The sequence below is a fragment of the Bombus flavifrons genome, chromosome 15 (genome assembly GCF_040668555.2).
Source record: "Bombus flavifrons isolate JBK064 chromosome 15, iyBomFlav1_principal, whole genome shotgun sequence".
NCBI classification, from domain to species: Eukaryota; Metazoa; Arthropoda; class Insecta; order Hymenoptera; family Apidae; genus Bombus; species Bombus flavifrons.
In genome coordinates, this window is record NC_138456.1 from 4,058,803 (window position 1) to 4,074,249 (window position 15,447).

A 15,447-nucleotide genomic window follows, 5' to 3' on the forward strand; every position below is an offset into this window, starting at 1 on the left:
TCTTACTTTGGCTTGTTCCTTACGCTTTAATCTACCTTTTTATTATTTCCTTAAATTCTATAAAAATAGAAAACGTTATCCTCTTCTAATATTTCGAGAACTCCCTGACGGTATAGATTCGAAGAAGAAGATTTAAAGAATACTGCCAATTTCGTCGCTTCTTTAACATAACAATTTGCATCTAACATTTGCTGGAATCATCCACAAATCTAAAAGAAACGAAAGCACACAGACTCTCAGGTGATGCATGGTGAAAGGGGGGAGAGGCCGGTATGAAGGAAAATGGCCGCTAGGCAAATTACGGTCGAACGAAAGCGAATGCAATTACGGGGGCCGTGGAAACGGGAAATAATGAATTCAAGCCCCGTTCCTACCGTGTGCTCCCGGGGGATTACCGCGTTGGCCGTACGATTCGAGGAAAGAGGGAAGGTGAGGATTATTCCGGCCTGCAAAGAGAATCTAGAAGCTATGACCTACTTCAATTTGCCTTCTCCACATTCGTAGGCACTTCACGTTCTTGACTTTCGTCGTAGTCGTTGGTTGTCGTTCGCCTTGTTCCTCTGTTCTTTCCTTCTTCCTTTCCCCGCGGCACTCGCGGCCATTTGCCATCACGAAAGAAGAGAAAACTTTCAACAGAAAGAGATAGAAGAAGAAAAAAGAGACGATGGCATCGAATAAATTCGAGGGAACATTATTTTTGGCTCCCAGTTTCTCTTCGCTTAGTCGAAACTCTCTTTTCGCCGATTGTTGCTTTTAGGCTTGAGGGCTTGCTATATATGCGTTTGATAAATTGAACTCAATCCTCGTCCTTGTCGGCGTTTTCGGTCTACATACTTTAAACTGTTTTTCTCGAGATTCTTATGGGGTGTCTGGAAGTTGTACCGCGGGGTTCCTTAAAATAGCCGAATTTATCTTGTTTCGAGTAAATTGTTGACAGATGTCGGGGACATTGGTTCGAATATCCGAATCTAATTTGTTTTCGTGTTTTTCTTTACGTGGAAAGGGAAGTTCCAGGTTGGCTTTGGAAAATATGCCAATCTACTGCGCTGCTTCGGGCAATTTCGAGTTTTTTTTTCTTCTTTAGAAAATTATTCCTTCGGTGCGAGAAAAATACGAAAAGATTGTGGAATAATTAGGAAATTATCATTGAGACATAAAATATTTGCGACAGGGTTAGGTTTGTTTGTTTGTTGGTTAGCGGAAACGTCTAATTTATGTGAATTCCGTAGGTAATACCTCCCGCGAGGCAGGTGTTGCAAAAGGAGATCGCGTAGCAACACCTGGCGCCCCATACATTCTCCATATGACAACTTCTCCCCATCCGTTTACCGCTAAATATAACAGGAACTAACATTTCTGCCTCGTTAGAACTCTAATTACGAGGAAGACCCTTATGTCTTGCTGGAAGGTAAATAAAATTTTCGGCTACCATAATTTGACCATGTTAGTCCTTAAATCAGGGTGCACGAGTACTTCTATAAATAAAAGCTTTTAAAGCGGGTGCTAGAGGTGAAATATTATTTTGCAAGGTCGGTAGAATAATCATTTCTATTTAAATCAGCAGAACATCAACAATACATACCACGTGTGTAACTTGTATCCTATGTATATATTTTGTCTGGGTCCTTTTTAGAGCCAAGATTCATCGTGCTTATATAAGATTTATTATTTTCTCTTTATTATATTACTTCTAGAATTCTCTGAAAGTATTCTCCGACGGCCAGGCTTTTTATATATTTTGCAGGCTTCTTCGTCACAAGTTGCTAATTTTGTTCGCAAATATTTATTCACAAGTATCCACTCGTGGTTCGTTTATAGATTCTCTAATCCATTGTGTTACACGCGATCGCAAATTAAATAAGAAGGCGATAAGTTAACTTGACGATGATAGTAAACCGATAAAACTGCGAATTTCGTTGATTTAATGTTTCGAAGAGAAGAAGAGTAAGAAGTCAAGATGAAAGAGAAATAAATACACGTATAAGGGTGTAAATTTGTCCTCGATCAATTATCCTCGCTATCGACTGTTACAACGAGGACAAAAAGAGAATTCCATTGGCGTAACCGTGACCGGTGCCACGGAAACAGTTTCAGTCTGGCTGGAACCGCTGCAGTCGCAACAATCGCACGACTGATCCGGCAAAATTGTTTTCGACGCCGTTTTTCAAGAGAAGTTGCCCTAAAATCCGACAACGATCGGTCGCGTTCAACCTGCATCGCTCGAGGAAGTAGGTTGATAGTGCGGAAACGAGGACGAGTCCTGGAGGAGGCTGCATCCGCAACGGAAGAATCGTAATTGCGGCAAAGGAACGAGGTACATTGCGACATTGATGGATGATGTAACGTAAAATCGCTCGTAATAGGGAATTTTTCGTTTTTCCCTGTTACCCCGAGGATATGATAAATTTTTGTTGCATTCATCTTTCTACAATGGCCAGCAAAATAGTCAGTAAGATAGAACCACATATATTCGATAAAATAACAATATTCACTATGCAGAGGTTAAAATATATAACGTAAAGTTACTTGTAACAGGGAATTATAGTTTTTCATGATATCTGAATAAGTAAAATATATCTGACAGATATATGTCCTACATAAATTAGTTTTCGAATTACGAATGATTAAAGAAAATGTTCGAAGTGTCCGCCTCGTGTCTCAACGCGGCTTACTGTACGTCTGAACATTGAGTTTCGTACTCGCTCGAAAGTACCAGGTATTCTTCGAGTAGTAATGTCAATTTTGTATCCCTTCTCATAGATCGTGTACACTGTTCACTTACGTTGAACACACAGTGGATCTTGAATGACCCAAAAACAAAGACCTAATAGATTTGGATCATGATAGCCATGCAATGGTCCCATCTCTCCCTGTTAAGGGACGTTCTTACTGCAAAAAGGAAACGAGGTGGAAACTTGAAACGCTTTTTCTTTACGTATCCGTAACAAGAAAATTAAGGTACGCAGGACGTATATTCGTTGGACGTTTTCTGCTTATTTTCAGTGTGTAGATTCACCCCATGAAGAAAATGGCTATGCATTTATCGTATGGCTCACACGGTATCGTTTTCTATGCCACTCGAACGCGCCTAGAACAGCTTGCTATATTTCTTGCATGAAGTATAGAAGAGATAATAGATCTGTGAAAGGGTATTTCAGCGAGTGAAAGATACGGGCGGCCGGGTTGTGTCCGGATTTTGCCGAGTTCACTGGCGCAATGCGGGGCGGCCAGACAACATGGCGCACCCTTCCCCGGCGCGTTGAATCACACGTACGCAGCCGCATACAAACATGTACATAAGCATCCAGTTGGTTTTCAGTCATTGTACACTGTCGATTGGTTTTTGGATTGTTCGAGCGACGACCGATTGTCAAACGCGTTGACGCCTTGCGTCGCTCCGTTTGCGAAGTTTCGGTTGTAAGACTCTCGAATACGCTTAACGGGTCACTTATTAAGTAAAAATTTCTATAATTATAGAATTAATAGTTCGTGTACTAATCAATTGTAGTTAAGCCGACATTAGTCTTTGTACATGATATGATGATGTATATGTATTTATTTCAGCCAAATGGTCCAAGAATTGGATTTGGTTTTACATATCTATGAACATAAACGAAACTAAAGCTAAACTTACGGATAACTACGTTCACATCAACTATATCGATTCTTTCGTTACCCCTTCGTTTCGTCTCTAAATACTGCACTTGGAACGACCAAACCAGTCAGAATGATCCAGTCAGAATCAACCCTTGTAATTGTTAAAAATATAAAGGGATTTTTACCAAATTAACGTTGAATTTTATCGATACAGATATATATATATATAATATATATATATATATACATTCATTTTTATCATATCTCTTTACGTATAACTATAAGTAGACTTATAATCTTTTATGTATAACATATTTTTATGTCACGATTTTGCCTCTTAAAAAAATGTTAATACAGACAAATTAATTACAGCTAACTATCGTTTAAATTAATTGAAAAAAAGGAGAAGAAAAAGACATTGAAAGAAAGTTCTTTCATCATACGTTTACAAGTTATACTGCTAAGGAAATTATTTTATTACACTTTTACAGCGTCTTGCAGACAGTAGATATAATAGGTGCTTATAAAATGTCTGAGGAGAAGTTACGCAGAATAAAGTTTTTTTTTCGAGGGTTTCTCGAGAGTCTCGGGAGCTATCATTATTTTGATCGACGATCTAATGTAATCCGTGATCACGAGTGCCAGGGGATCCAGCTTTACGCACCGTTACCTCTCGAGTACTTTTTTCTCCTTGGCACGTGCCTGATGGGACCCTTCATTCCCTTCCTGTCACGAATCCTCTTCCTTACGCGCCACTGTAATTCGGAACAGGTGTTAAGTCCCTGTAAAACGGGTTACTCACGCGTATTAATTGGCCTCTCCTCCGCTCACGGCGAGTCAACACTGCTACGTGATACGAAACTCCAATTTCGTATTATGTAGTCTGGTGTATCATTATTTCTATTAGCGTTACAGAGATTTTTGTCAAACTATGACAGGAAAAGAACAGGTTTTGTTTACTCGAATTATAAAATAGCTAAAGAAGAGAGAAAACCTGTCTCCAGACGCTGAAGTCTAAAAGTGTAGTTGTCATTTTATAGGAACAGATATTATTAGATGGCGGATAGATTATTAAGACGAAGGATATTTCAATATCACGGTATGTAATATTTTTTAAGCCACAAGGGGGATGGAAAAATACACGTTTGGCCCTAAAATGAAATAAAAAGACGATTTTGATAACATGAGAATGTTAAAACTGTTTTCATGCTGTAAGATGGAAACTATTCGTTTCCCTGCAGTTCTCATTTTAAATCTATGTTGCAATTAGGCTGGGGAATTTTATCGGCAATTTAAATGCGAAAAGAATGCACAAGGTGCAGATACATAACGATTATTCACATAGATAGGTGCAGAAAATCTTCCCGATGAAATTTATAATCTTTTTGTATTAAAGAAATGATTTCTGTTTAAAACTCTTTTGCCATTTAAGTTCTACGTAATTATCGTTCCTCGGCTGGAAATATGTACAAGTACCTGAAATAAATCTGAAAACCACGAGGGTGAGAACTCTTATGAAAAAAAATCAGCGACTTACATTCCGAGGTTTAAGCGCGAAACGGATTTCAGGTTAGGTGGCGAACAAAATTCGCGAGGAGTAGCGTGAAAAATTGAAGAACGCCACTCCGCGTCCAATTCGAGTACCACTACCCTAAGCCTGGGTCAAGGTCGAGGTAATTGGTTAACACGGGTGTTCGTGATGAAAAGGATTCGAACTGCTCTCGATAATTGCGCGCACAGGCCTTTTCAGCCTCGCAGCAAACGAATTTTCTCGTTAAAAATCTCGTCGGTATGGATATATGCGCGCGTGCAAAAGAAACGAACGAGAAACTCGATTTTTACCAGAAGCGAATTATCTTGAAACCAGTTCAATCGTTCGCTGCATAATTTTCAACTTTTCTGTCATTTCTAATTACACTTGGACAGATATTTATGTAAGTTCAAATTTTTATGAATACAAATGAAAAAATGGAATGGAAATTGTGATCGTCTAAACGTTATAATAAACACCTTATTTTCAATATTTTTAATCATTATCAATTTCAATGTATTGACACGTTGAACACGCGCCACAATTAATTGTATATGTCTTTCGTTCGTGTGGAAAATTTCTACTTCTGACAATTACGTAATTTATCACTCCAACTCTTCGACTATGATTATATTAGAATTTAAGTTCGAATTAAAATCAATATTAGAAATTGCAATCATTACTGTACAACATGTACAACAATTTTATTACAGTCAATTCATCTAATAACCGTCGATCGATCAACGTTACTTTATTATGTGTAAGTAATCGTGAAATATTTATGATATTTTAGTAATTCACGATGCAACTCGTCGAGTATCCTTAGTTCAAGTTCGCCAATTGAAAACAAGCCATTACGATTTCACGCTGACACTTTTAGCACATCGGAGTTAATTCGGTCTCGTTGAACATTTTCTGTGAACGTAACCACCGTGAGGGCGGCATTGATTATTGAAGGGACAGGTTTGTCGATTATTTAAAGGGCGAGTCGCAGTGGCTTCGTCCTCGAGTGTCTCATCGACCGTCCTCAATCAACTCTGAAGTGTGTAACATCGATTATGATTGACAGCTAATAGAAACGGGAGGACCAAATAAAATAAAGACTATTTAATTGTCGTTGCTCGAATGTAAAATTCGTATAACGAATGTTGAAAGAAGATTTGTGATCTTTAAAAGTTAGATTGATGTACACAGATTAAACAGAAGATAGAGAAATGACGTTCTTTTCAGAACTTGCTTTATTTTATGTCTGTCAGTGATGAGTCTTTCATTGATTTTTATCGGGGCAATTTACTTGGAAACGGGCCTAAATACTTGAACACGCTGTTTTCTCTTGAATTGTTTAGTAGATTTATGAAATGTGTATCAAGGGAAAGTAGAATGTGTCACAAGAAACAGAATATTCAAATAAGTTTCTTGGATGCCTATATGTCACTCAATCATACAGTTTATTTTGCTTTGCGTTTTAAGGCTTGGATATTTACCTTCATTTTATAAACTTCTTTCGTTATACTCCAAAGGGGAAGAAAATATTTACGTGGCTGCCGTCACTAAGAAAAAGTATCATTAATCCCTAGAAGCTTTTATCTTACCAGGATAAAACTTTAACGCTATCCATCTAATGGGATTCTCGTTGATTCATCGAGGTTTAGATAGTATCATCTGTAACGAAACTCTACACCTTTCCCGATTTGATCTTGAAATACAAAAAATGCCTAACTCTGTGTAATCTCCAAAACCAGAACACGCGTAATATCCAGTTCTACTAAAAGCTTTGTAGAAACAGTTTCCAGTCTTACAAGGCGATTCCCGCCAATCTACCAAAATTCAGATTAAACAAAATTTTATACTTAAAAAAATTCTTCGCTTCAACCGTAAACAAATGTAAAGGAGAAGAAGGATGTAAGTCACCCTAACTCTCAGAAACTTTTGCTCCTACCAAAAATCTCGCAGGACATAACCTCTAACGCTATGAGCCCACCGGGGATTCCCAACAATTTGCCAAAATTGAGAAAGGCTCGTTTCAGAGAAAATTCTACAAATCCTTCGCTTCCTTCCTACCATCTGAATAAAGCGGAAGACAGACAAAGAAACCCAATTCTCTTTAACCCTGAGGAAGTCTCGTTTCTACCAAAAATCTGCCAGAAAATAACCTCTGCCACTATGCATCCACCGAGGATTCCCGCTGATCCGCCGAAATTCAGGCAGCGCCGCCCCAAATGAAACGAAACGAAGCGGGCTAACGAACATACGGCGGTTCCAGGAGGAGCGTCAGAGCGTCACAGGAGGGGTGTGGACACGCGGCACGCGTCAACCAAGGGAGGCACAAAAGGCTGGGAAATGGAGAGCGAATTGCTCATTATCGAGTGGTCAGGGCGCGTCGAGGGGGCGCTCGAGATTTCACCGTTGCTGCTGGAGGAATAAAGAGAGCCTCTGCTGACGTTCTTTCTCTTGCAAGCTGCAAGAGGGGCTGGAGAAGCCGTGGATTCGTCAAGGGAAGGAATGAATCGCGCGAAAATTGTCTCCATCGCTCCCTTTTTCGCGTACGGTCGCTTCCTCCATGGGGATTTTCTTGAAGGGTACCTTTAAGCGACGACTTCCACTTTGTTCATCCTACGGGATCAATCGAGCCACCCCCTCGAGCAAGTCTCACTCCCCTATGTCGTTTCGATACCGTAAATACGAGGGTGGCAAGGCTACGGAAGTGATTCGTACGAATTTAGGAAAGAAGCCGCGTGAATGATGCGTCCTGCAGTACATAGTATAATCATTGTTATATTTGAAAACCGCGGTGTTGGATAGATTATTATTATTATTGCTCTATCATTTTTTTGTTGAGGTTGAAATTGATTGATTGAATAAGGAGTGGATGAATTTGTAATAGAAAAGTATATTGAAATAATTAAAAGTATAAGTATAAGTTTATGCTGATTCAGATCCTTACTCTCTTAGTGTTACTAGACAATGGAAAGATAGGGAGCAGGTTCATATATTTATAGCAAAAGGACATTGCCAAAAAAGTTAAGCTTATAGCTTTGGCTAGAGGCTACAGAGAACATAAATAGAAATCTCTTTATTAGTTCCTTTGTTCCTAGGTCTTGCAACCTAAAACATAATGTATACTCAAGGGTATATGCACCTTTCCTTATTTAGAATATTTCTGCGTAATAGCAGTCTCCAGGTCACGGATATAAATAAATAAAGATGTAGAGATTTTCTTGAAGTAGTTCAACATTTTTTAATATACCACGACATTTATTCTAGCTGGTAGAATCACAAATTTTATTTATTTAACGTACATTGTTTTGCGCGTAATTGGATGGAACAAATGTCTATCTAGTCACAGAAGTATGACTTTACACGTAATTAAAAATTAATTCGAATTTCTTTGATTTAATTTTAACGCAGCTGTTTATCGAAAACAGGGAGAGGGGATACGAGGGAATAATAATTTTGAGTTTTTCAAATTTATTCGACGAGTAGCGTCGCTATTGAACGCGCGGGAATAGCGTAATCATAGAGAAGATTTTAAAGGAATGCCGTACTTCAATTTCCAAGCAGGCTTTTAGCGCGCTTCCGGATTGACTCCTTCCCCGGAAGTGCTTTCCTTTTACGCCACGAACAAGTTCCAAATGGCCGTGCTTCAAGTGAACTGCTTTCGAACACACGTATCTTTTCACGTACGAGTATCGAGTATACTTCTACCCAGAGAGTGTTGCTATCGCGATAGTATGTCCCGTTCAGTGTACCCTCACTGAGGAAGAAAGTAATTTGTCATCGTCTAGCTAATTTTGCCAGTGGGAAAAACGCATTTATCAACTTTGTATACTTAATAACGAACTTGATGCTCGAAAACGAAACGAATTTACCTACGAACGAATTTAGGTTGTGTTTCACGCTTTGAAATATATGTACGTGAATTAAGGTTACGCTATTTGTCATCCTATCTACATCAAAGCTGTGTTTGATTGTGATTATCATTCTGGTAATGTCAAACACAGTCTCTATTGCGTTTGCAGAGGATAACGATGAGCTATGTAGAAGTTAAACTGATCGTTTTCTTTGAAGTTAGCCATTTTGTTTCCTGGAAATAAAATAATGCGAAATATAAAAAATAATCTTATTAGGCGGATAACATAAAATAATATAGTATTAGTATATATCGGTATACATTGATAGAAACAAATGTAAACTTTATAGATTTTGATTCTTATTTAAAAAAATGTTACCATTTGTTGCAATTTTTTTATGTAATATGAAATATAGGAGTTGGAAATTTAAAAGAAAAAATCATTTGATGTCAACGATACCAACGATAGTACAGTCATGTAATAAAATTTGAAAAAGTTCATACATATACTCGTATGACTCTCAAGCTACATAATCTTACTGGAAATCAACCAGCAAATAAAAAATATTTGGAAAGTGAAATTGATTAATTTGATTCGTAATTAAATCGAATAACTCTGATACAAATTATTAAAGAGAACAGAAAAGATTTGATTTGTCATCTTTATATAAATATCTTCGTCCATTCTGAATGTTTTCTCGTTTCACAATTAATGAGACCGTTCTGTCACTAGAAATCTAGTTACGAGCTAGTGTTTCAACGCGAGAATGGCCCTCGTATTTCGTGCAAGGCCGTGGATAAAATCGGCGCAACTGTCGGACTTCCATCGTGGTCGTCAATACGCGTTACGTATGCTGCACGATTAAATATTTGAGAGACGTTTAAAAATTGACCGATAGAAATCGATCACTGTGACGAACGCTTCGATTCCGTGGCTAGAGGACTATTTAAATGGCTGAAACCGCGAATTTGAAACTCCACCATCTATACAGAATTCCAAAGCGTCTTTCGAAATATACGATATATTTAGATTGATCTTTTATCTTTCACGAATGAAGTCAGAGAAATCCTTTTTTAACTTCGATGTTTCGAAAAGTACTTTATCTTTGTTTCCATTGAACATTTTATCTTCTAGTATTTGCAAAATAGTAATAAGTTGAGAAATAGCAAGTCATATGTAATTTATTGAAAGATACCGAGAATAATTTATTCGTTATCGATTGATCCATTCTAACGTTTACGAAAAGAAGTCGCTATTTTCACGTTCCGGCAATGAGTTTCGCTTAATCTCTTATGGGTTGCTATTAATAAGATGCGATAACCTTCGCCACTTTAAATACAATGAACCCGTTATGACCCCATTAAAAGGTCTTCCTAACCTCTTTTTATATCTTTTTTCTTCTCATTGCTCTCGCCTAAGAAACGATTTTTGGTCAATAGCCATCCCTCTTTAAGATCGACGCTAATATTAAATTCCACTTGTCGTTTGTGTAATTCATCGATCTCATAGAAAGTCTAATACGAGATAAAATTGATGAAATTGTAGTGATTAACCTGATATAAAATATACGACCATCTGAAAATCCTTGTATAGCTACAAAAGCTATGATCAATTTTTACCTGCTAAAATTCGATTATTATTAATAGATTTTATGACAACTTAAAATCATTCCCTGTCGTACAAGATTTTATTGAGTGACAGCACGATTGGAAGTCAATGTCTTGTTATGGTTCCTCACACAAATCCCTATAAAATATTCCCGCGATGTCGATCGTTTGGAAGTGAACGACCTATTTCGAACGCCTAATAAAACCACACGTCTCGATGTCTATCGCCTCATATTTTTCCTCCTAATTTTATCCTAGCACGCAGTTACCGAACACCTCTATCAAGGGAATCATAAAACCATAAATCACTATTTTACCGTTAATAATCGTAAACACGCATTCCTCACGTTATGATCTGAGAAATTTAATAAAACTTTATTCATTTTTAAATCGATAAATTCAACAAATTCTGTTACGTATCTCCAGTAGGAAAAGTTTCACTTAAATCTGATCTAAACCTAACTCGAGTCACGACGCGCTATAAATTATTCTTACCAACTAGAATCTCATATTCCGCGTGTTAACAGAAAGAAGTTATCTCATTAAAATACGTTCACTTCTAAATTTGCAAATCCAACAAATTCTTTGAAAGATTTTCAATAAGACGAGTTCTACGCTCCATCGTCACGTACCAATAACATGCATTCTACATTGTCCAATTGAACGAAACGTCAACGCTGATATAGGGCAGGAAAAAACGACTGGAAAAATCGCGTACACTGACGGAAATGAGAAACGAGGGAATAAGGAAGGGATTACGGATACAGAGGTGGTTTATTCGTTGTCGGTGACAAGCTGGAATTTACGATATCTCGTTGCTGTGCTCGTGACAGAGTTGAGATCCTGAGGGTAACGCAGGCCAGCCAATTGCAACGGCACGTGCGCCTGACGCGAATTATGGATCGCTGGTGTGTATGGATCGTTGGGACTCGCCTCTGATCTTGACGGAACAAGAGTACCGATAGAATCGACGCGATATGGTGGCTTTGACATTGTGTAGACATTCGAACGACAGTTAAATCCCTTCAGCGTGCAAAATTCATCGAAGAAATTGTGGTTTCTGGATAATCAGGACCAATTGAGACGCCAGCATGGAGAGCTACCTAATGAACCTAACCTCAAAGTTAACTGATGATAAAGTAACTTCTATTTTTGTAAACTTGAAACACATGTTGCCTTATGATATGCCAATCTATCTTCATCAATTACAAGACGATCTTTCAATGTTATGCACACTGACAGCAAAACTAAATACATCTAATAACACTATACAGGGTGTATCATAACATGGGGGACCCACGTCAAAAGCGGACAGGAGGCATAGAAGTAATGAAAAAGTTCATAAGAACATGTATCCTTGTTTCAAAGTTATAGCCACTTTTGTGTTCCAATAATCTGCAACTGCTTACTCTTCATAGAAGGTGCGCGAAATGGTACTGGTCCGTGCATGCAATGCAATAGTCGTCGTGTCAAAGAATCCCGCAATTTTTCAAAAATTTCAAGTGTATGTCGAATAACACAGACCGTGGGTGTCCATTCTGACCACCTTTTACGAAGGTAACCAGTTCCGGATTATTGAAACATAAAAATGGCTATAACTTTGAAACAAGGACACAGGTTCCTATGAATTTTTTTCATTGTTTCTGTACCTCCTGTCTACTGCTGAAGCGATTATGATACATCCTGTATATCAACGTATGTGATGTTAGAAGATTTGACCAACTGAACGAAAAACTTCAGCGTTAATTGATCGAATATGTTAAGATGCACGGTATTAACTCAATCGCAATTCAGTTATCAAGATCACGGTCTTATTTACTCGGTTTTCTTTTGAAAAAATCCGACATCCAATGATCGAATTGCGCATCTCTCGATATCGTATTAATTCCAATACAAACTCCATCAATATTCATTGGAAGTGCAAATTGCTCTAATCCTTCAATTCAGACGGTTGAAAACATTTATAAGGAGAAGGAGTTTCATTTATAGAAGGTTAGAAATGTTCTTTCTGTACGATAAATCATGTACGTGTTTATATCGGTGCTACTAAATGCCAAAAGATAATGCATTTGCTCCAGATGTGAATCCATTCTAGAAATATGTAGATCAAAGGATGCAGGGATTCACAAACTGACAGATTGTACCACGAATAGTAGCAGAATGGGAAAGGGGCGTGCGTTCTCTCGTGTCGGAATGGTTTCATTTTGGGAAATAGGGAGGAAAGAATCGCGACACGGCCGGTGTTCTATGTCCTCTCGTCAAACGACGCTGTTCGACGCTGGCGCGGTCGCGCACGCTCCTCGAAAATAGTAGTCGGCTCGTAAAGTCTTTTGTTGCGCCTGTGAAACACGCATTCTCATCGTCGTCTCTGTCGCGTCTCGTCGCCTTTCTTTTCTGTCTGACGGCCAGCGTCTCTGCCATTGGCGCCACGGTGACTTTGACCTTTCAACCCCTTCGAGGAACTCGCGACTCTAACCCCTTTATCGAGAGAATTTTATTCGTCGTTTTGATTTTGACCATTTTATTCGTAGCACAGTGATTTTCAAAATTATGCCATGCCAGAGGAATATCGATTAGATTCGTAGAGTCAGTACGATACGATGGTAGCAGTTTATAGGTTAGGGTGCTCCTAATTCGAGTTGACACATATTTGCACGATATACATATCAGCTTACGTAATAAAAATAAGAAAATGGAAAAAGAAGTATTATAAGGAATTTACATGATGACGATGAATCTCTTAGAATAGCCAAACTTATTAACTTTTCTAAATTCCTCAATTTTATCAACTGAATGCACGATTAATGTTTAACATTGACAAAATAAATAAGTCGCTTCCATAAAATTATCTATCGTAAAAAAGTCTCACGGACAATAGTCGATCCCAAAATAATATTTATAATATCGTTTCTTGTTTCCACTTTTGAGGTTATATAGTTGATCAATATGGCTTCCGAATGGATTATCGAAATTTATGGCTCGCGTGAAATTTAATAATGTAGAAATAGAAATTTAATAATGTAGAAATAATGAAAACAAACAAATTGTAGTCTTATTTTGTTAATCTACAAATAGTGGAATAGTGGGAAATAAATGTAGATTTGATTCTTGTAGGAGATAAGAATCTAAACTGTTACTATGCGATCTTAATGGGGGTTTCGAGGCAAGTTCTTTCCTGTATGGGTATTCCATCGATCGTACAGACAAAAATACACCGCTGATTTACGTAACGACGTGTCATAAATTTTTCACACACAAAGTTTTCGTGTTACTCTTTAACGTAAACGTGGCACGCGACCGCAGAGTGGATTGCACGATAAAAATTCGACTCTGACACACGATGTTTCTCGAGCAGCCTTGCCATGAATTCAAGTCCAGTTTGAACATTTTTCCAACAATGTTTATGTATTCTGCCGTATTATTAACCACAAATTGCCACCGTTGGGTTACAGGCCGCTGCAATAATTTTGGGATGAATTTGCCGAATTTTAAAACACGTAGTTTAACTTTTTATTCGTGGTGATAACGATATTTGAACAAATTTAATTAGGGCTCCAATTAATATCATCATAGTAGATAAAGTAAAATTATACTAATGTAAAAGAAGAAACGTATCATTTTTAACTCTTTCGTAACGAAATTTTCTAAATTACAAGTCATTAATCTCGTTTGAATAGAACTTAATCGGATAATAATTATTTCACTTACTATATATTCCACCAAGTATTATGCTTTGTATATCATTGTTATGTCTCATTTATTTGCATCTCTACATGTTTTTGTTTTCAAATATTCCATAATCGCGTAAAGATCGACAGCCTATTACTAAACCTTGTTTAAACTTTCGTAATTATCCACGAACCAACGATATCAGTTGAGAGTTAAAGTTAAACAAGTGAACTGAAGCACGCGAGAAATCCACGAATACTTCGGGAAATCTAGTTTTTCATTAACTTAGTCAACAGTTCAGTCAAACATATTTACTCACACGCCATTTGTATGTAACAATTTGTATCGTTTATTCAAGAAAAATAGTTCCGTTGGAAGTAACCATAGAAAATGTTGAGGTTAGGTCGTGCAATGGCTCGAAATGCCATGAAGCCCAACACCAAAGGAACGACAAAGGCTGAATTCCCGCGCGACTGGCCGATCGAGCAACACCTCCATTAAGAATAGCACATGGTGGATTTAAATATACGTGGGGCCTTCGTCGTGGCGCAGCACCTGACTGAAACTCGCGAACACACGTTCGACCACGGGGTAAAATAGCCTAATCTCTTTAGGCAAACGTGTACACAGGTGACGATTATCGCCAAATATTGACACGTCAAGTTAAATACCGCTCGTCCGAAGGCTGCAACAGACCTGTATAACATGTACCTGTTCCCATACCTCTCTTATCTTTCGTTCTAATCTCTAACCTCTGTCTTAAAAATCTGGCATCAAGATCCTTATCGTAGTCTGGTGTGGCTTTCCTTAGATAACGAGCCTCGAAGGTTGATAACGTCTTCTAGGTAAAAGCAAGAAGGTCCTTTTCTTTATTATTTGACTGTTTGACTTTTCGTCTTTCAGGCTATTGACCACCGGGCTACCACCTTGTTTGAGGAAACTGGAATTAGGTGTAGGCGTGGGAATTCTTTCTAGGATTTATTTTAAAGATTTCGTTGAATATTATTGAAAAGTAGAGAGCGGAGAATATTGAAATTGAAAATTGAAATTATGGTGTAATTAATTTGGTTTGGGAAGGAAGATGGAATAAAGAGAGAGAGAGAGAGAGAGAGAGAGAGAGGGTTGTATTGAAAAGTTTAATGTTCGGTCTTCGATTATGCAACGACGTCTTTTGTTTAAGCGTCTTTGCGTT

General features: G+C 37.9%; 1 protein-coding gene and 1 long non-coding RNA gene across 6 annotated transcripts in view; one reads left to right on the forward strand and one right to left on the reverse strand.

Moving 5' to 3' along the window:
- LOC138187603 (protein kinase C-binding protein NELL1) overlaps nucleotides 1-15,447 on the forward strand; it is an 83,090-nt gene that overhangs the window by 36,380 nt on the left and 31,263 nt on the right. The window lies entirely within an intron of this gene.
- Nucleotides 1-15,447, reverse strand: part of LOC138187612 (uncharacterized) — a 44,137-nt gene that overhangs the window by 2,248 nt on the left and 26,442 nt on the right. The window contains exon 1 of one of the 2 annotated variants that reach the window (XR_011175224.1): nucleotides 478-2,628. The exons of the other annotated variant lie outside the window; for it this stretch is intronic. This is a non-coding gene — a long non-coding RNA (uncharacterized LOC138187612). Of the gene's footprint in view, nucleotides 1-477; nucleotides 2,629-15,447 lie in introns of those variants that run through there. 2 annotated transcript variants of the gene reach the window in all.